Here is a 25,337-nt window from a genome sequence, read left to right as displayed (position 1 = left end):
TTAGTGTCACCTTTTCAAATAAAACTTCAAAAAGTGTCAGCTCATGCTGTACATAAAGAGGCACAGTAATTGTTTCATACCCGCATCTGCTGCCCCTTACACAAGAAAGTTTTAATATTAAGAACAATAAAAAAATAAAAACAAGCAGATTTTGGAAGAATATAAAAATTAACAAAACATCCAGTTTTATTTCTCACACAGCTCAGCAGCTTTAGAAATCAAGCAAGAATTCATACACAGCAAACGTTTTTCTTCTTTATCACTGTGAACGTTGTATTGCTTGGTCCAGCCAACTCCACTGGTTTGACCATACCAAAACATCTGCATTGAAAGAAGTCGGCAAGATTCTGGAAGCATCCAAGACTGAAAATGAGAAATACTCATTAATAAACCTACAAAAGACAACAGCAGCATTAACAATACGTGATCCCTAGGGAAGCAGTAGTTAAGGGATAAAGCTGTCGGCAAGACCAGCTCTAACAGAAGAAACACAACAACGTTCTATTCATCATTACTCCTCTGTTGACATTTTTTAACCTGCGTCACATTTAATAGGATAGAAGATGGAGTTCAACTCAAATTTTTGAAGTTAACGCTAAGGAAGATTTCATCTGCTAGCACATGAGGAAATTAAGATTTTCAGTATAACAGTGAAACCTTGGTAGTAATTTCTTTATGAAGCTAAAAGAATTCAGAAAGGGCTGGTCATAACAACGTTCCCCCCCTAGATCTAAAGGACAGAAGAGAGAATCCACAAACCTCACAGACAGAGCCATCCCAACCAGCAGAAAGAGAAGCAGGCATCCTTTCAAAAGCCAGGAATCAGAACTCAAGTTCATTACGTATCCTATGGCCCACATCAGTCAAGCAAGATGCCAGCAGCAGGAACAGCTGTTAAATGATCACTGTTAAAATCGGACAGAATATTCAAGCAGGATTTATTCCAATATATACACTTAATATAAGAACGAATTGCTGAGTGACTCAAGATAGGGAACAAAGTGACACATCAAAACACAGGGATAAGGAGGCAGGGAAAACAACAACGGGGGGGGGGGGCGGGGGGGCGAAAGGGGGGAACAAACACCCAAGAACAGGAAGGTGCTTCTAAAACATTTCATTTTTGAGTGTCCAGGTTTGGAAGCCTAGAAGATCCTGTTGTCAGAACGGAGGTAAGTTACAGATTATTCTGAACACGGAACGCTGAAGCTTTCCTTCCATTAGTGACATTACCTCGTATTTCTCCATCATTCTCAGTAACCTGTCATTCCTTCTGCTTCTCACTCTTCCTTCCTCCATTAACATATAAACGACAAAGCGATTCTGAGTTTGAATTGCAAGGTCAAGCGCTGTCTCTCCCTTTAACAACAAAGTTCATTTGGTTATGCACTTAACACATCAATGTCTTCCTTTGTAACAGGCACAAGAAATGAACTGAACTAAAACAAGAACTTATTGGCTTCTTCCCCAAACCCTCCATTTTTCTTTAAGGCAAAGTTCTAACACGCTTCATCCGGTGCTCTGTGGTTCTAAAGACTGATAGTTGCAATCAACTGCGCGCACACGAATCACTTGCTGAACTGTCTCTGCTAAGCTGAAACACTAAACAGTCTTTCAGAACATGACAAGCTTACTGAATATGATCCCTTACTGAAAGGGAGCTTTCTTGTTTATGTTAACTTTTTAAAACCAAACAGTAACATTCTAGGAGTCATATATTCAAAAAAAAGCAAAACAACTAGCAGATGGAAAAGCCGTGCAGCTGAACACACAAACCAGAATCACTACACTATACAAGCATCTCTATGGGAATCAACAGTTTCAACGTCAATAGTTCTTCCTGCCAGATTTTACAAGTCTTAGGACTCAGACTTTCACGTGACGTGCACTTCTGAGTGTGAGCCCTTGAGAAAGGGCTCAGGATAGAGAACTGTCTGCAGAGGTCAGGGGACAAGCCGGCAAGATTTCTCAAATACGGCTGTGAAGGAGATCACAAGTTACCTTTCCAAACTGATTTTTCTAAAATGATGATTCAAGTCTCAGTACAACATTGTGGCTTTCTGAGCAGCAGTCACACGTGGCAGCTGGATAAAAAGTCTTCCACCGGCCTCTTGTAGACCAAGCATGCCCTCTAAGCCTCTGGCCTCTGTCTCCTGATACCAGCTGCTTCATTCTTACTGAGCCAACACACTTCTAACTCCATCGATTCTTCGCCAAAATCTGGCTTCGTTTGGCATTTCAGGGTGTAGCTGTACAAAGCAAAAGAGAAGGAGAATAATCGTTTAATTGTATTTCAAAACTAGCGTTTAACAATTTTGAATGAGGAGAAGCACTTCATTTGGAAGTACTCCGCTGGCATTCACACTCACATGACTGAGAAAACAGCCCAGGACGAAGTCAGATGAGAGCTGTGCACACCGAAATCCAACAGTGGTATCTTTACAGCCGCCCGGCGCCCGAGGAAGGGCCGCTCCCGCCCGGACGAGCCCGGTACAGAGACGCCTCGGTGCAGAGATGCACGGAGCGCTACTCCGAGCTCCCCCTTTCCAGGGCCACCCGGCCTCCGCCGCGAACCGGCACCGCAGAGCCGGGCCAAAAGCGAGCGGGACGCCCACCGGCTGCACGGAGCGCGGCGCGGCGCTTCGCTTTCGAACTTCGCTGCCGGAACGCTCGCTTCCGGCCCAGAGAGAGAAGGAGCCAATCACCGCCGCGGCGGAACCGGAACTGCGGCGGTCACGCGATGCGTGACGGGAGGAAGGTGGAGATGGAAGGCAGGGCTGTGCCGCTCGGCGCCATGTTAGGTGGGTCTCCGACTCCACTGCGGCGCCGGAGAGAGACGCAGAGCTAGGAAAGCACCCTCGAGCACCCACTGCAAGGCAGCAAGAGAGCGCCCCCCCACCTGGAAGGGCCAGATCCCGTGACTCCCGTAATGTACAGGGATAGGTACCTGGGATTGGAGCAGTGACACTTTAATGCCCCGTACACTGCATGAAGTTTTGATGTGGAATACTGAAACCCAAAAAACAAAATACATAGAACCATGACACCTTGGCATTAGAGAAGGGCTCTGAGCACTTTACCATTTTGTGACCACTTGGATCTCTTACCAAGCTGCCTACTTGCTGTCATTGCTGCTGCCATGGCAGGAAAACACAAGCCTGGAGTGTAGTGTCCCACCAGTCCTGCTGCAGACAAGGAGCAGGTGAGGTGCAGGAGACCAGGTCCCCATGCAGCTGAAAGGATGGAGGATGCAATACAAAGCCTTAGTGGGAGGATTTCTGGAAAGGGGCTGCAGAGGGGACACTGTCTGCAGAAACACCATCACATGAGCAGGTAGCTGGGTCAGCACTTGAAACAACACACCTGTACTGCTAAGTAAGAGTCATTACAGGCAAGACTACACACTAGCAATTACTTTCAGCTTAAGTGATATTAAAGGGAGATCCTTGATAAACAAGTAAATCTCTTAGAATTCATTTTTCTCCTTGCTATAATCCTCTGTAATTACGGGTAAAAGCCAGGTTTGCTAGATCACTAGGCATTAAAATATCCTCCGCTGCACAAATGGATAGAGGCTCAAATCTTACTTAGGAGAAGAAAACACTCAGTTTACTGTATGATTAGCAACTTGGAATCATTTGCATCTGGTTGTCAGCTGCATCTACAGCTCAGTGCTGGAACAAGCAACTTCCAAACTCTTTGAACAGGGCCTGTCCCATTTTTGACACTGATTCATGACCAGCACATGGGAACCCTAAACCTCACATAAGTCTTTGGGACAGGCTACATAGGAACGCTTCTCAGCTGACAAATAACATTGGAGCAACTATTTCAACAGGAGGCATTCTGTCAAAAAACTTTGTTAAAAGCATCAGAAAACTCTACCTACAGTGCTAGAGTTTGGAAACACACCGCAGAAAGAGGGTGAGGTGGAAGCTGGAATGCTCTTTGAAGTAGTGCAGTATCCCAGGACTAGGGGACGCTGATTAAAAAATGATTCATAAAAGGCTTTTGCTCACACGCTGGGAACTTTGTGGGACACCCCGGAGGAGCGGTGGGTCCAGCAAAGTTAATCACACTGAGAAAGATCGTCTGCAAGTGCACTTCTGTCCTCCTCCACACAGAGGAGGGCCGCAAAGATGATCAGGGGTCTGAGGCACCTCCCCTATGAAGACAGGCTGAGGGAGCTGGGCTTGTTCAGCCTGGAGAAAAGAAGGCTGCGGAGTGACCTCCCTGCAGCCTTCAGTACCTAAAGGGAGCCTACAAACAGGAGGGGAATTCAACTCTTGGAAAGGGCTGACAACTGCAGGACGAGGGGAAATGGCTTGAAGTTGAGGGAGGCCTCCGTCGCTTCTCCTTTCTCCTTTGCTGTTTTTAATATTGCCAACATCAAACCCCGTGTCCGAAGTGCCGCACCCGACTGGGCGCTCATCGTATGCTCCACAAGAGCCGCAGTAATCTCATCCCACTCCTTGGGATCTAAAATACCTCTGGGGTGCTCACAAACCCCCTCCCGCACTAATCGGGATGCCTCTGGAAGTCCACCTTTCTCTGTACCAGTGCTGCCAGTGGTTCCCACTGGGGATTCCTGTTGGCACTGCCTAAACGGTCCTCTGCCACGTCCTCCCTGCTGGCGCTCTGTGCTGCCCTCGCAGCCAGGACTGCTCCTGCAGGTTCTGAGACGGATTGCACAGACTGTGGCGATGAGGATGAGGTCGGTCTCCTCCCAGGAGATTCCTGCTGACAGGGCCCTTTCTATCCCCTGCTGTCAACACAGCTAAACACCAGCTATGGCTGCTGTTGTTCCAACCTGTTTACACCGCCCTGCTCCTCTCTGCTCAGTGCAGTCCTGTTGTTGCTGCTGTATCAAGCGATACGTGCTTGTGTGGTTAAGTGCTCATTTCTTCCCACAGTGAGGTCCAGCTGTTTTCCTCCTCCTCTTTAGATATCTGTCATAAGCGCAGAAATGCCATGAAAAATCTCTTACTGTGCTGCCAGGTCTGTGTCACGTTTTCCTTGGGAGATGCAGGCAACTGATGTAATTTCTCTTTGCTCTGCTTCTTTGCAAGGCAGTGGGGATTTCTCTCTTGTGCATCTGTGGGAATAAATACTTGACAAATTGCGAGGCACTCAAATACTTTTTGAGCAGTTTTGGGGGCCGTATATGGGTCAGGATAAGTGAGGAAGCAGCAGTCAAATTAGGACCCAATCCTGCAAACACACGCCTGAGTCTCCTTTTCATGACTGAAGCCAAGTTTTCCAAACTGATCCTAGTCTTGTGAGGATGACTGTGTCCTGGACAAGGTCATCCTGGATCCTTTGAGGATTATCAATCGTACGTTATGTGGCTTCAGAGTTTCTTTTAATGTAGCCTCTCCATTTGTTCCCAGTTCCTACGTGCTTTGCTATTGAGTGAGTCATCAAAAGCTGCTGTTTTGACGCTTTCCCTTGCCTTACATGTATGATTTATTTTAACAAACTGGATCTCCGGTTTCTCACAACCTGGAACTCTTTTTTTCAGTTTATCAAGGGGACAGAAGGTCAGAGTCAGAAGCTCACGGTGGATCAGCTGGAGCTCTGCTCCCCATCCCTTCAGAAATTATGTGCCAAGCAGCTACAGGATCAAATTCCCATTGAAGCTCTAGATTTTACTACGAAGCTTCCTAGAGTGCTGTCCTTACACATCTTCTCCTTCCTGGACCCACAGAGTCTCTGTCGATGTGCACAGGTTAAAAAAAACAACAACACATGCTAAGATTCAGAAAGTCGGGTCAAGAAAGATAAAACAAGAAACAGGACCAGGTTACAATAAAGCTGTAGGAACACAAGAATGCCTTGTGACCTGGCACCCTGGTGCTGTATGCTTAGTGACACTCGTATGAGGCAGAACACAGCACTTCCCCAGATCCTAAATTAAATCAAATTGGCCAATGTTTATGAAAGTGAAGACTAATTTTGGGAGCTCTGCTCTAAGCCGTTTAACATGCGGCACTTTACAAGGCTGATTGTTCTCAAGAAGGAGGCCTTGCACTTTCTGAAAACCATGTTCTTTAAAGTATCTTGCACAACGTGCAGAATCATTAATTGTTTTAAGAAGCCCATGGTGGTTGTAAAGAAGTGCATACATTGCTTTAAGAAAAATAGTAAAAACCAGATCCATTAAAATACTTGAAGGTGAAGTGCTGGACGTGCCGAAGCAGAGAAGTTATCAATGTGCTTTTGAGCACACTGTCTAAGGATGTCTGCTAATATGTTTTCATGCCTTGAAGTGATCCCCAAGCTAGTTCTGAATGAATAAGCTCAAGTATGGGTGACATGATTACTGCACTAACAAACATAGTACACCATATATTACTACTAATACATCAAAATCTCAGCTTGTGTAAAGCTTTCGCTAGTATTTCTCTCCAACAATTCATTTTTTATGAAGATGAAGCACAGGTATTCATGCACAGACAGGGAGAAAATAGATTAGGGTATGAGAAAGGAAGGTCCTTACAGTGCTACTTCTGTCATATCATTGAATATTTGCTGTTATAAGCACAACTGTGCAAACAGATGATGCTTACCCTTAGGCTAGAAGAGGTATTGCATGCAAGGTGACTGTGCAATGGACTATAAAAGCAGAACATGAGTAGGGAGAAAAATGAATGTGTCTATGAGACCTGGGGGGGTTATTTTTCTGTTTTTGTCAGCAAAATGCAATAAAAGGTTTGTTCCAACTCCTATGCACTTACTGGGTAGAAATGCAGGAAGTTGCCCTAAGTAAGCTGAAGTCTTTCCTTTTGACTAGTGATTTTTAGAGCGTTTCGCCCTGCACTGGAGATCAGCCAACAAACAATGAGCAGATCATGAGGAAAGTTACAAGACCAAAGGTATGTGCTTACCACCTCTGGAGGTGTTCCACGCCAGTTATAATACTCTGGGCTAATAGAGTTACTAACTTTTAAACTTACTACCTTCTCCCACTAGTAAGAAGGAACACATATAATTTTAAGTTAGAATCTAAACTCATGTGTTTGCATGAGGTCTGCTTTCTCTCATCCATCCCTGGTAAGGATGAGGAGGAATGAAAATCTCAGAGGTTAGGAAGGAAGCAGTCACCAAGGTCTCCCTCTCCTCCTGTCCTCTCTTCAGATTGTTCTGAAATAATCCTCTACATTTCTCTCTCCAGCACTCCAGGTTTTCCCCTCTCTTCTCCAGGTTGCAGGGAATGTGATAGCCTACCTCAATCTGATAAGCAGGAGTGGGAAGCCCAGCATTGCCCCTGCTGAAGTTTCACAGTCAGTCTAGCTGGTGGGAAGCTAAAAAAACCCACATGTTCTGCCTGTTACAGGCTTGGTGTTGCAAGTCAGTGAGAGCCGCCTGGGAGGAGAACAGCGAGGATATGCGGTCAAGGCTGTAGCGGTTGCGCTCAGTGCTCACCAGCTGGAAGACACAGAACTGCCCTCGCTTGGGTGCATGCATGTACACGCCGAGGTAGAGCCCCAGGGACTGGGAGAAGGCCAGGCGCAAGCGGTGGCTTCCTCAAAGGTGGCAGGGCCATTTTGGGGAAGTGGAGCATTACTCAGTAGCAGCTGTTTTCTCTTGAGATTCATTGATCCAGACCCCTTGTTTGTGGGACTGCGAAGGCAGGAATCTTCTGCCTTCTATTCAAAACTCAGACCTCTAGCCAGCTCCCTCATAGGCTGTCTCTGAGGTCAGTGGATGACATTATCTATGCAGGCAGAAGAGCTCTCATTCCCCTGCACAGCTACAATGAGCTGCAGCCGTGCAGAACAAGCAAGCTATTTCCATCACATTTTTTTTTTCCATTAGGTCACAGGCTCAAGAACAGCTCATTGATGTTCTCCAGCCTTGGCTGCTGGCACAGCCCAGAGTTCTCTGCAGCAGTTAAAGCCTGTGATGGAGGCCAACAGCATGGCAGTAACTGACAGGCATCAGCAGTACTGATCTGAGCGTTGAAGGCACAAACGCATAGGTAGCCCTAAGCTACACAAAGCCTTGCTGAAATCAGAGCGCAACCTGTCCACGTGAGAATTGTGATGCCACAAAGCCATGGTGGGCAGTCACCAGCTGAGCTACTGTTCGCTGTCCCACCTCTGCCCTCTTCTCTTGGAACACAAGAGAAGCCAAGGTAACTGCTGTGTAACTACAAGGCCACTAAACACTGCATTAAAAAAGCCTTTCTAAATATGAATATTGTGAGTGAATTATTTCCACAGAGAGAGAAAAACAGCAGCAATCCACTTGCGATCCCAAACTACCAAGGATTTTCTAAAGTCTTCGCTTGAAGAGTAGGCAAATACTAGTGAAGGATATCAGAACTGATAAAATTGCTGCTCAGTCACCCTTACATGAAAAAAAAAGCTTTCCTTTACATTCAGATGGAGCCTCCTGTGCATCACTCTGTGCCTCCCATCCTGTCACCAGACATCACTGAAATGAGTCTGGCTCTGTTTTCTTTGCTCTCTCCCCTCAGATATTAACATACAATGATGAAATCCTCCCTGAATTTCTATTCTCCAGGCTCAAAAGCCCCAGCCCCCTCAATCCCTCCTCATAGGAGGGATTTTCCAGTCCCTTAGTCATCTTACATCTAGCCTCCCTTCGGTAGATAAAGGAACGAGTTTCAGAGCTAGGTAGGCTGGCACTTCCCACTACATTTTAGGGAGCGATGACTTCCAACAGGCAGAGATCTTTGTGGATAAGCACAGAAACAGACACTATGTCACCTCCTTGATGGTCTTGTCAATCTCCAACTGGTCGTGTTGAAGTTGTAGCCTTCCTTCCGGAGACAGAGACTCAGGAAGCGCGAGACATCGCGGCCTGCAATGTCAATCTGCATGATGGAGTGAGGCATGGCAAAACCTTTACAGATGGGCACTGCGTGGGTAACGCCATCCCCAGAGCCCAGCACCACTCCTGTGGTCTTCCCAGCAGCATACCTAGCAAAGGGACACGAGACGGATGTTAACGTGGTCTTTCTCAGTTCGTTTTTTTCTGTTTGTTTGTGGGGGGAAAAAGAAAAGATTTCAAGAAACATTTTGCAAGTGCACATTGAAGATGAGAGGTACTTACAGACTGAGCACAGCCTGCATGGAGATGAACAGTGCTGGAACATTGAAGGTCTCAAAAAACACTTCAGTTCAGCAGCACGTTCTCTGTTCTTGAGTGGGTTTAGTGGTGCTTCTGTCAACAGCACAGGATGCTGGTAAGGAAAAAGAACCAAGCTGTAATAACCAGGATGCAGCTAGATGTATGCTCTCAAGAATGGCTACTAATTTTTCTTCTTTAGGAACCATTAGTACAACAGGACACACAGTAGGGACTGATTGCAGCTGGTGAGCTGTATTACAGCATGCATAATCTCTACCAGGTTGGAGAAGCAACAGGGCTCTGGTCTAGCCATAAAGAAATCTTAGGGAGTCCACCCTGTGAGTCAGCCTTTGCCGGGAAGGATGATCAAGATCACTCCAAAAGGAAGACAATCTGCAACAAAAACAGCAGCCTTAGAAAGGGTGAAAGCGTACAGTCCATATTTTATACAGGCAGAAATATTCCTACACCAATGACACAACCTATTGCTTTCAGTCTTTTACTAACTTTTTGGTCAGCTTCTTCCAGAATGCATGACTGTCTTTCTTCCTCTTTAGACCAGACTATGTCACTGCTGAGTGGATATGCCCAATGTACAGACATAACAAGAACAGTCAGCTGCACTTGGTGTAGAGCACAATCATTAGGGAGAGGGAGTGAATAACAATTGATGTTCGGCAAGTCAGATTTTGAGTCAGGCCAAATATACAGGAGATGTGAGGATAAATTCTGCTTGGACATTTCTTGTGTGGTATCTCATAAGAGGTGAAAAGAACATAATGGAACAACAGATGAGTTCAGAAAGAAAAACAAAGGAAGAGCCCCAGATTGCCTCTTGGAGTTCAAAGGCTCCTGCTGTTATGCACAGAAAGGAAACACACCGGTGCCTCTACACAGTGAGATATCTCACCTCCTCTGAGGAAGTCCGAAGCTGATCTTTGGAACACACGTACTGCCAAATGCGCTCCGTATCATTCCAGTCCTTCACTATGCCATGTTCCATTGGGTATCGGATCGAGAGGAGACCTCTGTGCTCCTGAGCAAATGGAAACAATACAGCATACCTGTCACAAACTAACAACTCCATTTCTAAGCATTTCGACAACAAATTAATCTGACGGACTCAATTACTGTCAGTCCCACTAAAAAGCAACACGTCTCTAACATACACTACAAAGACTGAACAATAACCACAAGCACTTTTCCAGAGAAGTATTCATGAGATTTAACTAGGCCTTTTTATAGACAGGAGGAACACGTTTGCAGAGCACTTTCCTTTCCTAACATGTTTTGAGCCACACAGACACCTATCAAACATTCTCTTTGTTCTACCAGCTCTGCCATGATGTAAAACATAGCAGGGTGATAGCAGGGAATGTAGTTCTGTGGGCTCACTGCAATTATGAGACCATGCTGACAAAAAGAAGCCCTGCGGATAGCAACCTTCTTGTCCACACCAGGGAGATAAAAGGCAACCAACTAGGGTCCATTTCTGAAGTTCCCAGTCAAGAAAGTGGAGATGTAACCATACAGACTTCAAAGTAGCCTACAAAAAAAGGATAAGTACAAAAAGACTTGGGTAAGTGGATTGAAACTAAGAGAAGAGGTCTGTGATCAGCAGGCCGACACAGGAATTTTGTGAAGCTTCCCACTTCAGCTTGGACACGCTTCAAAGAAGTGACAGTCTATTCTGCTCTTCTGACCAACCCTGATACCAAGGAAGCACAGCAGTTAACATGCTTAAAGTGCAACTGCTACAGCCTCTCTAACAGCAGCACAGCAAGATGCACGGAGTTACTTTGGACCAGAACCACCACTCATGTTCTGCGCGGAAACAGGGCATCAGCACCCGCGCAGCGCACGGCCCCGCCACACGCTTTCTCCACAGACCCAAATTGCGCGGGGATCTCCCCAACGCTTCAGTCACGCCAGCAACCGAGCACGCAGCAGTTAGCACCCCACGTGAGGATAAGAGCGCGCTGGCGAATAGGTGGCCGCCGTTCGCCTCTGGCCCGGGTGACAGCCGATGGGAAAGCAGCGCGCAAGGGCGAGACTCTGGGATGCGTTTCATCGGGACTCGTAAACTGGCAGATGTTCAGGTTCCTCAGGTGGTCAAAAACGTGATCTTTGCTTACAGTGGGAGGGACGTTGCTTCCCCAGTTCCCTCCTGCTGATCGCGTAGGGAATCAATGCTCTTATTTGCATTTAGTCCTGTTCCAGTCGGCAGGATACGTGGGATGAGCTGGATTTTTATTTGCAGCAAAAAGAATCCAGTGCCAATCGGCCGCACGCGCATCACGGTATATATCACACATATAGCGCGTTGCGGTGCCCCCATTTGCGCACATGTAGTGCTTGCCCGAGACTTGCTCGGGTGGGTGCTGCTGCGCGACTGCGAGTCCCTGCGAGCCGCTCCGAGCGGCGTTGCACTGCCGCTGCGAGGGCTTTTAAACGGCTGGAGGGACGGCGCGGGGCTGGGGGTGGAAGGGGACGTTTGCTGGTTCAGCGGGGCGGCGAGCGAGTTGGATGCCGCGAGGCGCTGAGGGGCAGCTGTGAGCCGGTCCGTTCCCGGGTGGGCTCGGGCATCAAACGGCGGAAATAGACGAGGGGCATCCTGGATTAGCAGGGGGAGAATATCGCCGAGCCGGCAGTCCGAGGATCGGCTGCTTGCTCGTACCCGCGGTGCTTTGTAGAAACAGTTCCTGTCGTGAAGTTGCCGGGCGCGTGCTCGTATTAGCTGGAGGACTGATCACCATAGAGAGCGGCGGATGAGCTGCGCAGAGCGGTTAGAACGGCACTTCCGCATTTCTGGGCGCATGCGTTCTGCTGCTGGCGGGACTCGGCGGCAGGCAGCGGCAGTTCCGCGCATTGGCCACGCGGTGGCAGCAGAGACCCCGGCAAGAACTTTCCTGCCGGATCGATCGTGGGACTCGGCGGCAGGCAGCGGCAGTTCCGCGCACTGGGGGATGCCTGTGAGGTGCGTGGAGTCCTGGGACGAGTTGATGGCCGTGCGCAGCGGGGTTATGGTGCCTTTGGCGCACGGCTGTGACAGCGGGGTAGGGGTCGGTGCCCCCAAAATGGGGTGCTGGGCGAGTTGTACGGGGAGTGCATGTGAAGCAGTGCTGGAGCAGCTGGTGAAGGGTGCAGCCCTGTGAGCACAGGTGGAAGCAACGCAGCCGTGGGAGCAGATGTGGGACCTGTGGGTCACTTATGGGTAACTTGTGGGGCACTTATGGGGTACTGATGTGTCACTTTTTGGGACACAGGCTGCTGTTGGTCATTTGTGGGTCTCTGCTGCCCCGCTTGTGGAGGCACTTATGGGTCAATTACTGGTCCTGTTGCCAGTCCCAGGCTGCTGTGGGGGACTTCTGGGGCCGTGTGTCTTATTTGTGGGTCCCTGCGGTGCCACTTGTGGGGCCCTTGTGGCTCCCAGGTCACTGAGGGGCTCTTTGGCTCCCTCCCTGTTTCTGTGGGGTTTGGATTGCTGTTGGAGCCAAAAGGCCACACATTGCCATACAGGCAGGTGCCAGGTTCACCCACTGAGGACACCAAACCCTCCAATAATGTCACAGCGTTCTTTAATTGCTGTGCGAGGAGATGACGCACGTTTCTCCCTGGGGAGCTGTAAGCTGACCCCAGCAGGTGGGCAGACAGCACTCGCTCCATTGATGCCGGTTGACTCAGCCCTTGTGCTGCATGTGTAGCTTCTCAGCACCTCGCTGTATCAGCACTGAAATCTGTGCTCCCCTATTTATGACAAATGTCACCAATTGCCATTGAGGGCAGACTGGAAGCAAAGTACGTGGACCGTCCTAGCTCGTCCGTGGATAAACCCAACCTGGTTGGGTGACTGAGTGTTGCGACTCTGGAAATGCCTGGAGCTGATGCACTGTTCTGTAAAGGGATTCTGTGTTCTCCAGAGTTCCTCTGCCACTCTTTCTAAGCTCAACACCTTCTTGTGACATCTCTGTTCCCTCTTTCGTGATCCTCATTGTGGGATCTGCAACCTGGGCCTCCAAACTCGGTTTGTCTGCTCCCACGTTGTCCCAACCCATTTTATGATGCATCCCCCTCCACGTTCCCTCTATGTCCTCGCGTCCCAATTGTGTCTTTGTGTCCTCCCAGTGTCCTCTGCCCGAGTCCCCTCTGTGTCTCCTGTGCCACACATTAATTGCACCCGTGTGAGTGTTGTTTAAGGGCACATAATTAAATTCCCTTCCACGTCTTGTTGAATCTCCTTCTGTTTTGCAGCTCAACAGGGGTCGAAGGGTTTCTGAGGCTCCTCTGGTTAATGATTCCAGCGCTGTGAAATCTGTGGGGTGGACGATGGAACAGCAGGAACACCTTGTTCATGCGTCGCTTGTATGCAGGTGGGTTTTGTGGCTGTGGGAAGCTCCCTTGGAGATGGAATGGGGGTTGGTCCCAAGGAGCTTGCCCCGCTCCCTGGGCTTTGTCCTTCCAGGCCAATGAGCTCCATGGCTGGCGATAGAGTGAGGTGTCCTTCCAGGACAGAGAGGTGGGCCACCACCGTGCAGAGCAGGGCTCCAGTCAACTGCCTGTGAAGGACACTCACGTCCAGGTGAGATGACCCTGAGAGAGTGGGGGTTGTTCAGCCCGGGGGCAGAAGAGGCTCTGGGGACACCACAGAGGGTCCTTCCAGTGCCTGAAGGAGGACTGGGGAAAGCTGGAGAGGGACTTGTAGTAAGGGAGGGTAGTAGTGATACAACAAAAGACAATGCCTTGAAAGTAGAAGAGGGCAGATCTGGATGATACAGGAGGAGGAAAGACTCAGCACTGTGAGGGTGCTGAGGCAGTGATACAGGCTGCCCAGAGAGGCTGTGGATGCCCCATCCACCCCTGGCAGCGCTCCAGGCCAGGCTGGAGGCACCTTTGGACAACCTGACCTAGTGGAAGATGTCTCTGCCCATGGCATGGGCTTGGAACGGGAGAGTCCTGAAGGCCCCTTCCTACCCAAACCACTCTGTTATTCTATGATTTTCTGGTTCTAGGTGCCAGAGATGGCCAAGGAAGACCTGGGGCTCCCAGGCAGCACAAGCAGCAAGCTGCTGCTGCAACGAGCCCCGAGCAACCTGGAGAGGCAGTGCCAGGCCCTGCCGGCTGAGAACCACCTGCTGAGAGAAGGACGCTCTCCAAAAGTGTGCCAGGAACAGCAGAGGCTCCAATAATGAAGAGAGACTAGGCAGCAGGAGCGGTGGCAGAGAGTGATGGTCACCATCCAGAAACCTGTGTCTGCCTGCTGGCTGAGCCTGGGGGACGCAGTTTCCTCTCCATAAGACAGCAACATCTCATCAAAATTCCACTTTTCTGGATGAAGACTGCCTCCTGCTCCACTTGATGTTCAAGTGGAGCATGGTCCATCGGCAGCAAGACCTTGAACATTCATCAGTTGTATGACAGAGTATTTACTACACTGGACTGGACTAAAACACACACACACACACACACACACACAAAAAAAAAAAAAAAAAAAAAAACACCCACAAAAAAACCCAAGAAATTTTAAAAAATACAAAACAACCAAACCCCAAAAAAGTGTGTAAGGTCGTCTTGTTCTCTGGCCGTCCGCTTTTGTCAAGGTACGAGGAAAAGAGGAGGCTGAGGAAAGCCTCCAAAGCCTCTCTCCAGCGCGCTACCTACAGCTATTAGAATGGAGAGAGAAAGGAATCGTCACTGCTTGCTTCTGTTCTTTGGGGCACTTGAAGTACCTTGGAAGGCCACACTTTCTGAGCACCACAGACATTCTGTCCCAAAGCAGCTGTTTGACCGTTTCCCTTGGGTGACAAGGCATAGCACTGGCAGCGTCTGAAGGCACGGACTCAGACGCAAATCCAAACCCTTAACTGCAGGTCCTTCCATCCTTTATACACACGCTGAAGGCCCCCCTTGTAGTTTCCCATCCATCCCTACGGGTCAGCAGAGCGCTTAACAAGTCTCCTTCATGTCTAGACACCAACAACTACCCACACGAGTGCGTGCCACAATGCATGCGGCTGGGGCCAGCGCTTTGTGCAAGGGAAGCTGCCCGAGAGCTGCACGTCAGGGAGGGACTCCTTGGTCTCAGGCTCTGCTTGCTTTTCTGACTGGCTGTGAGGAACGCTCCTGTCCAGTGAGACGTCACCCTGAGAGAGTGGGGATCTGTGGGAGAGAGGAGGGTTACATTCCTTGGACGTTTGTTTCTTAAGTGTGATAAGATTAACAATGCATACAAAAAGAACCTCCTGTCTATCCTTAGACGCAAACAGATACCATTTTCTCTCTGTCTTACACTCCAGACTCCCAAGGTTTCACACCGATCAGGTCTATCAAGGAGTCTCATAAACTCTTTGCTGACTTGCTCACGGTTACATCTTCCCCCACAGAAGGAAATACTCTGAGCACTTTTGTTCTGTACAGCATCAGGGAACAGGATGGTCACGAGCTCCCTAAACTATGAGAAGGTCTGGCTCGCATTTCTCATGGATGTCCTGCAACAATCTCTCTCTATGTAAAAAAAAAAAAAAAAAGGGACTCTCAATAAGACATATTTCTTTTGCCCAATTCTTTTCCTCTTGCCAGCTTGTGGCACTGAAGAGGTGGGAGGCAGCTGTGACTTGCTGCCGGGCCTTGCCTGTTTTGGATATGTAAGATGGATGCTCATCTTGGATATTTCGGAAACTAGAATTCCATCTCATTCTGCTTTGAATCATGACTTCTGTAGGCCTCTACCATGTTGTTACATCCTCCAATCCATGTCTTCTTTTTCTGTTCATTTTTTGGATGTTCTTATATTCTCCCCTTTTATCAAGAGCAACTTTTAGTTATGCACAGTGATTACATTCTTCTAAGGATGTGGAAAGTGCAACAGGCTTTGGTCACTTCTTGAAGGACCTGGAAACCTGTCAGTGGTAAGGGAAGAATGCTGGCTTCCAATGTGTGGGAGAAAGGACTAAGATGAAGCACATGACAAAAATTAGCAAAAGAAAAAAGGAAGCTTGAACACATTGAAAGAATTTTGGTGGAACAAATAAGATCTGCTGGACCCTTCTCATATGATTCAACAATTCTGTTGTTGCACTGCAAGATGCAGTAACAGGAAACCGGGTGCTCTTTAACATCTTTATTAATGACATCGATGAGGGAATTGAGTGCACCCTCAGCAAGTTTGCTGATGACACCAAGCTGAGTGGTGCGGTTGATACGGTGGAAGGAAGGGATGCCGTTCAGAGGGACCTCGACAGGCTGGAGGGCCGGGCTCGGGTGAACCTAATGAGGTTCAACACGGCAAAGTGCAAGGTTTGGCATTTGGGCCGGAAGAACCCCAGGCACCCGTACAGGCTGGGAGGAGTGGGCCTTGAGAGCAGCTCGGCAGAGAAGGACCTGGGGGTCCTGATGGACGAGAGACTGAACATGAGCCAGCAGTGCGCTCTGGCAGCTCGAAAGGCAAATGGGATCCTGGGCTCCATCAGGAGAGGGGTGGTCAGCAGGGAGAGGGAGGTGATTGTCCCTCTCTACTCGGCTCTTGTGAGGCCCCATCTGGAGTCCTGTGTCCAGGTGTGGAGCCCTCAGTACAAGAAAGACATTGAGATTTTGGAAAGGGTCCAGAGGAGGGCGACTAAGATGATCAGGGGGCTGGAGCACCTCCCCTGTGAGGACAGGCTGAGGGAGTTGGGCTTGTTCAGCCTGGAGAAGAGAAGGCTGCGGGGTGACCTCATTGCAGCCTATCAATACCTGAAGGGAACCTACACCCAGGAGGGGAGTAAACTCTTCAAAAGGGCTGACAACAGCAGGACTAGGGGAAATGGATCCAAGTTGAGGGAGGGAAGATTTAGGTTGGATGTTAGGGGGAAGTTCTTTACAAGGAGAGTGGTTAGGCCCTGGAACGGGCTGCCCAGGGAGGTTGTGGATGCCCCGTCCTTGGACGTGTTCAAGGCCAGGTTGGACGGGGTCCTGGGCAACCTGATCTGAATGTGTGTTTGGTGGCCCTGCTGGGCAGGGGGGTTGGAACTACATGATCCTTGAGGTCCCTTCCAACCCGGGTGATTCTGTGATTCTGTGATTCTGTGACTACTGCCCCTCTTCGTGCAATAATCTTCAGATTTACAGAGTCTGAGCAGCAGTTTATCTCTGAAAATATCTATGCCAGGTTCAGAAGCATGTTGCTTTACAACTCTGCTAACTCATAAAGAGAGCATGTCACCACATTTCCTGACGTGAGTCTTGGTTATGAATGCCACTTCTAATTTTCTATAGTGGTTTCATTAGCTTTCACCACCCATTTTTACACTTGTACCGCTTTTCAGTAAATGTATCTGTAATGTTAACATTCCTCACCACTGTGCTAGGAATTCTTAAATATTTATGGTTCTCAGTGAAAAGGTTTGCCTCAGCCCACCAGAGATACTAAACTGCAATCAGTTTTCACTTTAAAAACATAGATTTGTAGTCATGATAGATATGAGGAAGGATTCAAAGACTCATTAGTGACTAAAGAAAAAGGCACTCAGGCAGTGGGGAAAGCTAGCTGTTACTTTTAATAGGAGTCTAAGCGAATTCAGTTCCAAAAGGGATAAAACACCAAATATTTAATCACTTTTGAGTGAAAGAGATCAGAAGGCAAGTGAGAAGAATTCACTTTTAATATAGTGGAGTTTCATGTATATATGCATAGATATTTTATTTCTTAGTATTCAAGCCATTATTACTGGAGTTGCACGCTTTTGTTTCAGGAAGTATTCAACAATGGAGCATACCAGAGCTGGGCCTTACTAAGTATTGGTTCGCATTTACCGTGCTGTATTTGCACCTAAATTTCATGCACAAGAAGAAAAAAGTGATCTTAACCTCAGATTTCTAGCAATCACTGAGCAAAACAGTTAATCAGAGAGGCATGTCTGAAACCACAATCCCTGCCTGAGGCTATGTACTTAATGTATATGTAGAGTGACGTTCCTCTATAGGACTGGAGGGTTAGAATGAAGTTCTAATATTCAGAATACTGCAAGGACTATAGCCATAGGCAGTTATTCCATAACAAACAAACAAATAAAAACAAATGAAAACTAAGATAAAATAGATATGATAATTCCTATTCTTAGCAAAAAACCTCAAACACCCTCTTACCTGCTTTCAAATTCTATCCTTTTTGCAGTGTTTAGCTTCAGAACAAAGAAAATGGTTACACAAAACAAACAAAAAAATCCCACCAAAACCAAAAGATGAACCAGTAGAACCATCATAACTTTCTGCATTTAGTGTAGAAGCATGGCCTCAGCACACTGAGTTGTACATGAAACACAGAGATCCAGAGAAGCTTCTCCTTCTCTTTAGTACATCAAGTCTTTAAGAACCTCAGAGTGCTTTGAGTGTTTCAAATGCCCATGCACCTTGATGGAACTCCAGAGCACTTTCTGGAATGGAAGCTCTCGAGTCCATTTAAGACTAGAAGAACATACAATGTCTGCTTAAGGCTGCTCTGATGCCCATTAAAGCCTCCAAAAGGATTTCCCATTGGCTTTACAAGAAGCTGTATGGTTCTATAGGAAAAGTCTCAGCGTACCAACTGAAATGTTTTGCTGTGATTATATTTGGTTTATTGGATAGATAAACACTAGACATGGTGGGTGAGAGATGAAGTCTGAATTTCCACCACAGCCACCCAAAATGAACTGTAGGAGGTTTTCTTTTATTCTCCCTCTCCTTGACCAGTACCACTGCCACCTGTAGGAGGACAAACCTTAAAATCACACAGACACAGTTATGTAAACCGACGTTCCAGTGAACAGTTGCTTTGGAAACGCCTAAGCTATGAGCTGTCCTGCAATCCAGAAATTGTGGATTCCAGACATGAGCTAAATCACAAACCACTGCCCAAGGCATCCTTTCAAACATTTCTTGTGTTGTCGTTTCAGAAACAAAGCTTGTAGTATTTTAATCTCATGACCACAAGAACTTCGCTATTGTAACATGTAAATTGATACAGAAAGTAAGGAAAGCACTTCAGCTTCCATCTCACTTCAGCCCACTGACAAACTTACAGTCTATCAGGAACATTGGGAAAAGAGGGCCACAGTGGAACAGCTATTAGCTTATCTACAGCAGTAATGATAAATATCGAGGTGATAGAAGAGATGCCCTGGCAATACTATCTGCCCGTCTTAGTCAGGGAGACTCAGGGAACAGGATATGCCCAGACAGGAGGAGGCTTCAGTTCTTTGTCCTGCTCGGTCTCATGTTTGATCATGTACTCCTACTCTATAGCCAGAACTAACTCCCTTTCTGTAGCCATTCTTCTGTGAAACAAAGGGTGTTAAATGCTCTGGGCTTTGAGAAAGCTGAGCATAAGAATCTGCACAGACTGGAAAGGAGGGCACTCAGTCCTGTCTCCACTTTCTAAACATTTTAATCTAATCTTAAAACTCAAGAGGTCACAACTGTCCACACTTTATTTCATTTTTTAATATATAGATATATATATATATATATATATTTTTTTTTGCAAGCAGGAACCTCCCCGATTATTTTCAACATTTTTTCCTGCCTCACAGCATATATAGTTCTAGAGAAACACACATTCCAATGGGATATCATAGGTTAACAAAAGATGTAAGAGAAAAGCTGCTACAAAAAGCATCACTTAGCTTTTCATCAATGTCCTCAAATCCACCCTTTATTCTCCTGTAATTCACTAAACTCTGATGTCTTTGCAGGTTGCCTTTTTACCTGTTTTTGTTTGTTTGTTTGGGCTTTTATTTTTCTGACATGCTTAACAACTGACTTCTGAGAAGCAAGGAAAGAATGACATTCTGCACAGTCATTTGAAATCTAACATCATGGCATACACAGGTGAAATTATCACAGGTGAAATATTACCTGTAATATTTCTGGTAATCCCTACTTTGATTCAGGAAAATCCAGAACCTTCAGGGGTAAAGGCATCAGGAAAAAAAGGGGAGCAGCAGAATCGAAGAAATTCACCTAAGAACACTTACTTTGTCTGTTGTAGAGTGTCTTACAGTGAACTCTTCTGAAGCAGTAAAATACAAGTAGAATTTTCTCACATTTATCTCCATGGCAGAATGCAGATGTCTGCAAGAGTAAAAATATTCAAGTAATTCAGCCCACAGAGATTCCAGGAAAGTGAAAGGAGTTTGACTGATTCGGGATAACACAAACTAACAACTTTCCAAAGTTTTAGGATTTAGGATTTAGGAGAATTCCAAATGTTGTTTGATCAGCTAAAACAACTTAGGCATTAAGTCTCTCCAACTTTGTTGCCAGAACTTTAGCAAAGAAGTTCATGTGAATTTTAAGCAAAGATACAGCTCTAAATTGAGGACATTATGAGTCCCCCTCCCTGGCTTTCTGAGTGAGAAGATACAAGCCCTGGAGAATAAGGCAACAAGGCATCTTTCAACCTTCTTGAAATCTGGAAGCCAGAAGAATGCTAAGGATTAAAAATAGATTCAAGATTCAATTAAAATAAATAAATAAATAAACCCCAAGCTGAAACAGAGGCTTTACTTGTTTTCATATTAAAGTTAGTTTTTTAAAGTTAGTTGAAGCAAGTTGAAGTACTGTTCAGTTTCAAAGTACAGCCATTCCAAAAAGAGATAAACTATGTCTCATTAACAGCCTCAGAGATCTCCTTCAAATGAAAAACCCCAAATCAGATGCCACTGTCCACTTACCAAAGTCCAAATTTCAAACCTCATTGTCACCATCTGGCAAAACCAAAATTATGTTGCCTTTCAATCGGTGTCTGCTGTCAGAAGGAGCTCATTTTTCCAGTTGAATCAGGACAGATTCCTGGGCTACACAGTAAGTGATTCATCAGGATGAGGAACTAAATGTTTCATATGCTGATGACCTTGTCACCAACGTTTTGGCAATCCAAGGAGCTACAGGAAATTTAAAACAAGTGCATGTTTGATTCACTTTTTGTCATACACTGGCAGGAAGAGAGAGTTTCTTTAGGAAAAGTGTTATTTAAAGACTGATGGTCCAAACTCTGCGCTTAGTTTTTGCCACAGTCTGACTGCTTGTATTAGATACAAGTGATTTTTGTCCACAGAATATCAGGCTAAATACAACTCTTATTGTGAAAGAAAAATGCAATTGGTAAAGGGAATTCCATGTAGTCCCATTCCACGGTTCCTTCAATTGAAAGATTTCTTTTCCTTTATGATTAAGAAATTTTGAATAAGTAACATTTTATGCTCTCACGAAGTATCAGAAGTTAGTTCATGATAGATGAAAAGAAAACTGAGCTTTTCATTTTCCATTATTTGCCCATTAAAAAAGCAGAACATATTTCTACCAAATGACAGCTTCAGTTTGAGATTGGTAAGCCTCTTTTCCCCCTCTCACAGATAGTTGTTGAAATAAAATGACTTCTGCCTAGTCTAATAGCACTGTTGAAAAAAAAATAATAAAAATCCTTTACTCTTGTCAGCATCCTGTCTACAAACAAGTTAGATGCTATCAGCAGCTCTGATAAACACCTTCCATCTAGGTTCTATCCTCTTTTTCAACGGTACTGAAAAGATTTTTTAAAAAGCACAACACCAAAGGGCCAAAGCTATTGGAAGTGCGTTTCTTCCGCAGAAGAAACACTCATTCATTTCATACACGGACCAAGAAATGGTTGGAAAGGAATACAGCTCCTTTGGAATTTCCAGATGCAAAAAAGAAAAAGAAAAAAAAAAAAAAAGATAAATCAAGCTTAGGACTTGTATTAAACAAAACAGAAACAACCACAAAACTGCAAAACGTGTGTGACAAGAAACACTTATCAGTGGCAAGACTATTTGTCAAGAAAAGTAGTAAAGCATCTTCATTTAATATCATTTAAATACAAAGTGACAGATTTAACTGACTTGTAGCCCCTTGGCCTTCATGGTTCTGTAACATCCCATCCAAAATCAGACTGACTGCTGCAGAGGAATAATACCAAGCAGAAATCACCATGCTCATATTGGCACCAAAGCCTGGAGACAGAGTTCACTCTAAAGAATTCAGTTTGAATTCTTTATTGAATATTGAATTATCTGAATTACTTATTGATAATGAATTCCTTATTCATAATGTACCGCTTTGCAAAAAACTTTGCAAAAAAAAAAGCATGAGATGACAAAATGAAAGTGAAGAAAGATACAAGTAACTAACATTTAATAGAACACTGCACATTTCAATTTTACCTAGTAGCATCATAGCTACTTCAGCAACATTTTAGCTAAGAGAACAGTTGTGCACCACAAATTGAACGACAAGGATGCACCACAAATTGAAACGGTTCTTCATCAGCTCCATCTATTCTTTCAAAATTATTTTCCCCACCCAGCTTTGTATTACCACCATAAAATGATGTTTTTGCAATGGAGGGATGAAATAGAATACAAGCAAAAGTGTAACAATTTCAAGATTAGCAAATTTCCATGAATCCTGAAGATTTCTCTGATCTAGTTCAAGCTTACACATGGTCAACGCTTCACAAATTTTATGGGCCATCTGCAGGCCTGAGTCAATTTATGTCCTCAGTATTAAATCACATCTTTAAGCCCTATTTTCACGAAAATAAAAAATGCATTACATTTCTGCTTAGCATAACTTTTCCTCTTATATCAATTCCATCAATGCGCAAAAACAGCTTCTGTTGTTGTCTTTTCACACTTCCTAATATGTAGTGTTCTTTCATGGTTCTGCAATGCATTTAGGCATTTTTAATGATTTCTCTTTGGCCTTTTCCCGATCTCCTTTCAACCCCAGCAGAGAAGCTGTGAATAAAGCCCTTTCAGGGTACAGTGAGAAGTGACCTCAACTTTTATCCAAACCACAAGCCAGAATGCTTGTGGTTTGACAAAGTTTGGTTAACATTTTTTTCCAGGTTTTGGCTCAGATTGGAACTAAAAGTGACAAAAACTCTACTGAGAGAGGTTCATCATTGTTAGATTTCATTTCTGATTTGGCACAGGTGTGAGTTTCAGATAGTCTGACTATCCAGTGCACTCCAGTGTTGAAGTAAAAGGAAAAATATAACAGGACATCTTGTCTTTCTTGCATTTTTTAGTCCCAAAGGGGTAAAAAAAAAAAAAAAAAAACAATTATAAAGCATACACTTTTTCACTTTGTATGCATTACTCAGTACATGCTCATACTCAAAATTCTTGAATTCCTCCTCAACAGAGCAGCAGTGATATCTGTCACGTACAATATCCAGTCAGAATGGAGTCTATGTTTTCATTTTCTAGGCATATCAGCTGTTTTCCTGCTAAGTACTCTGCTTTGATATCTTGCCTTTGCTTTTAAGCTCAATAATTTTGATTAAAGGAACTGTGCTAGGAAAGTCCAAGGAAGCACAGATAGGTTAAACAAGTTGGTATTTATTGGCATAAGGGTGCCACCTATTGTTATGACAATTGATGTGAGAAAATCTTCAACAGATTTCTTCAGAAAAGATAGCCCTATTCATTCCTTTTTTAGATCATTTTGACAAGAGAATGTTTTTGTGCAACATACACAGAATGCACACGTAAATATTACTTCTTCCACTATGTCTCAATGGTGCAGAGCACGATGATAATAGCCCCTGTCATTAGATATCTTTTCAGACATGACTTTCAGAAGGTGGTCTGCTATTCTTATTAGTAGGAGAACAGATAAGGTCCCAGGAGTGCCATATGCATCATTGTAAATTCAAACACATTACCTGTATTTATCTGAGCAAATAAGTATAGAATTAGCCATTTTTTATGAGTATAAATCCACATGTTCGACCAAAATATATCTAACACTTCCTAGTTTTATGATTACAGAAATTTTAACATCTATAAACTGGTTGAGTAACTTCTATTAGGTATCTAATTTGCTAGAGATTGAAAGCAGAGAGGGAATAGCAAGTTTAAATTAAATTCCTGCAAAAAAAACCCACCACAACTTCAACACTATATTTGAAAATACGTCCCAATATTATTGTCCTGCTTCTCTGATTGGCTACGTGGGCAAACTTTGTAGCCACACAAAGCACAGTTTTCATTTAGAGAAGTACTGATTGTCATCCTGCTGACCTATTAACAATATACCAGCTCTTTTTTCGCTCTTTGCTTCAAACTTGAAGACCAGGTTTCAGAGACATTCCAGCATCTCAAAACAAACATTAAATTCTTAACAACTTTCTATTTCCATGATGTATAATGTATGCCAGATTTACTTGAAACTACCTCCGAGGACATAGAATGAAGTATGTTATTTCAACTCTTGAAAAAACTATGGCAAACCATTTAGACAGTTGCTTCCATAATACAAGAAGTACAAAACTGGAAAATGGAACACACAAATGTGTTCTTGAAGGAATTAGGAATACAAAACTAATTAACTGGGAGAAAAGATGTCTATAAATAAACTGTAGCTCATTATATATGAAAACTACTAATAACTATGCAGAGAGGATATATAAAATAAATAAAAATATACAAATGAGTACATTTTAATTTAAGGAAGTGCAACCTCCAAAATTCCACTTCTGCAGACACTCACCTTTATACAGTAGTCTTCAATAATGGATAACAAATGTTGAGCAGTCAGACCACCCAGCTGCTGCTAAGCCCAGAGAAGCATCTATTTCCAGGCCTACTCTTTTGGGAGACTTCTGTTGTTGACAAAACACTGACAGAATAAACACACCGTGCTGTGACAGATTAGTATCTGTGGTATTGTTAAAACATCAGCCTTAACTTTAAGCAAATCCATTGGAAGTGAACAGGCACGAAGACACCATGAAGCTGGCCAATCTTATGAAAACCTAGCTAGATACAACAGAGTCACTGGCTTACTGTATGTAAGATATTCCACACTTTTGTACCACTTTTCAGAGATATCAGGATACATATGAATACCTCTCTCAGAGTTGGTTTGGTACTGACTTGTGCTAGGCTTGAACTTACAACTTTTAAGTTGTTTTTGTTTTTTGCCATTTAAAAGAGAACTCGGCAAATCCACTGTGATGCAGGGCTCTCTTTTCATGAGCATATAGATACAGATAAGCAAAAATCCAATCTACTTGAAAGATAAAAACGGCATCATTGTTAATCATTGAAAAAAAAAGAAAGAGAAAAATAAGATCCCAGAAATCCTAGTTCTATTTTCTTATTATCTACAGTTAGGGAATCAGAGAAGCTTAAGTTTGGAGCATCCTATAACACCATAGTCAGGTAGGAGACAGACATCTACAGTCTGAGATATTC

At 44.9% G+C, this 25,337-nt stretch overlaps 2 long non-coding RNA genes across 2 annotated transcripts; both read right to left on the bottom strand.

The window, feature by feature from the left end:
* Nucleotides 1–764: 764 nt before the first annotated feature.
* LOC128074194 (uncharacterized) lies at nucleotides 765–2,661 on the bottom strand. The gene is made up of 4 exons (XR_008203017.1): nucleotides 2,370–2,661; nucleotides 2,002–2,249; nucleotides 1,234–1,359; nucleotides 765–891 (listed from the first exon to the last, which is right to left on the bottom strand). It is a non-coding gene; the product is annotated as an uncharacterized LOC128074194 (long non-coding RNA).
* Nucleotides 2,662–9,022: 6,361 nt separating this feature from the next.
* LOC128074197 (uncharacterized) lies at nucleotides 9,023–10,864 on the bottom strand. The gene is made up of 3 exons (XR_008203020.1): nucleotides 10,543–10,864; nucleotides 10,010–10,135; nucleotides 9,023–9,211 (listed from the first exon to the last, which is right to left on the bottom strand). It is a non-coding gene; the product is annotated as an uncharacterized LOC128074197 (long non-coding RNA).
* Between the last annotated feature and the right edge of the window lie 14,473 nt (nucleotides 10,865–25,337).

This window comes from Tympanuchus pallidicinctus, unplaced genomic scaffold, assembly GCF_026119805.1.
Source record: "Tympanuchus pallidicinctus isolate F22 unplaced genomic scaffold, pur_lepc_1.0 scaffold84, whole genome shotgun sequence".
NCBI classification, from domain to species: domain Eukaryota; kingdom Metazoa; phylum Chordata; class Aves; order Galliformes; family Phasianidae; genus Tympanuchus; species Tympanuchus pallidicinctus.
This window is presented reverse-complemented; position numbering and strand designations above follow the sequence as displayed.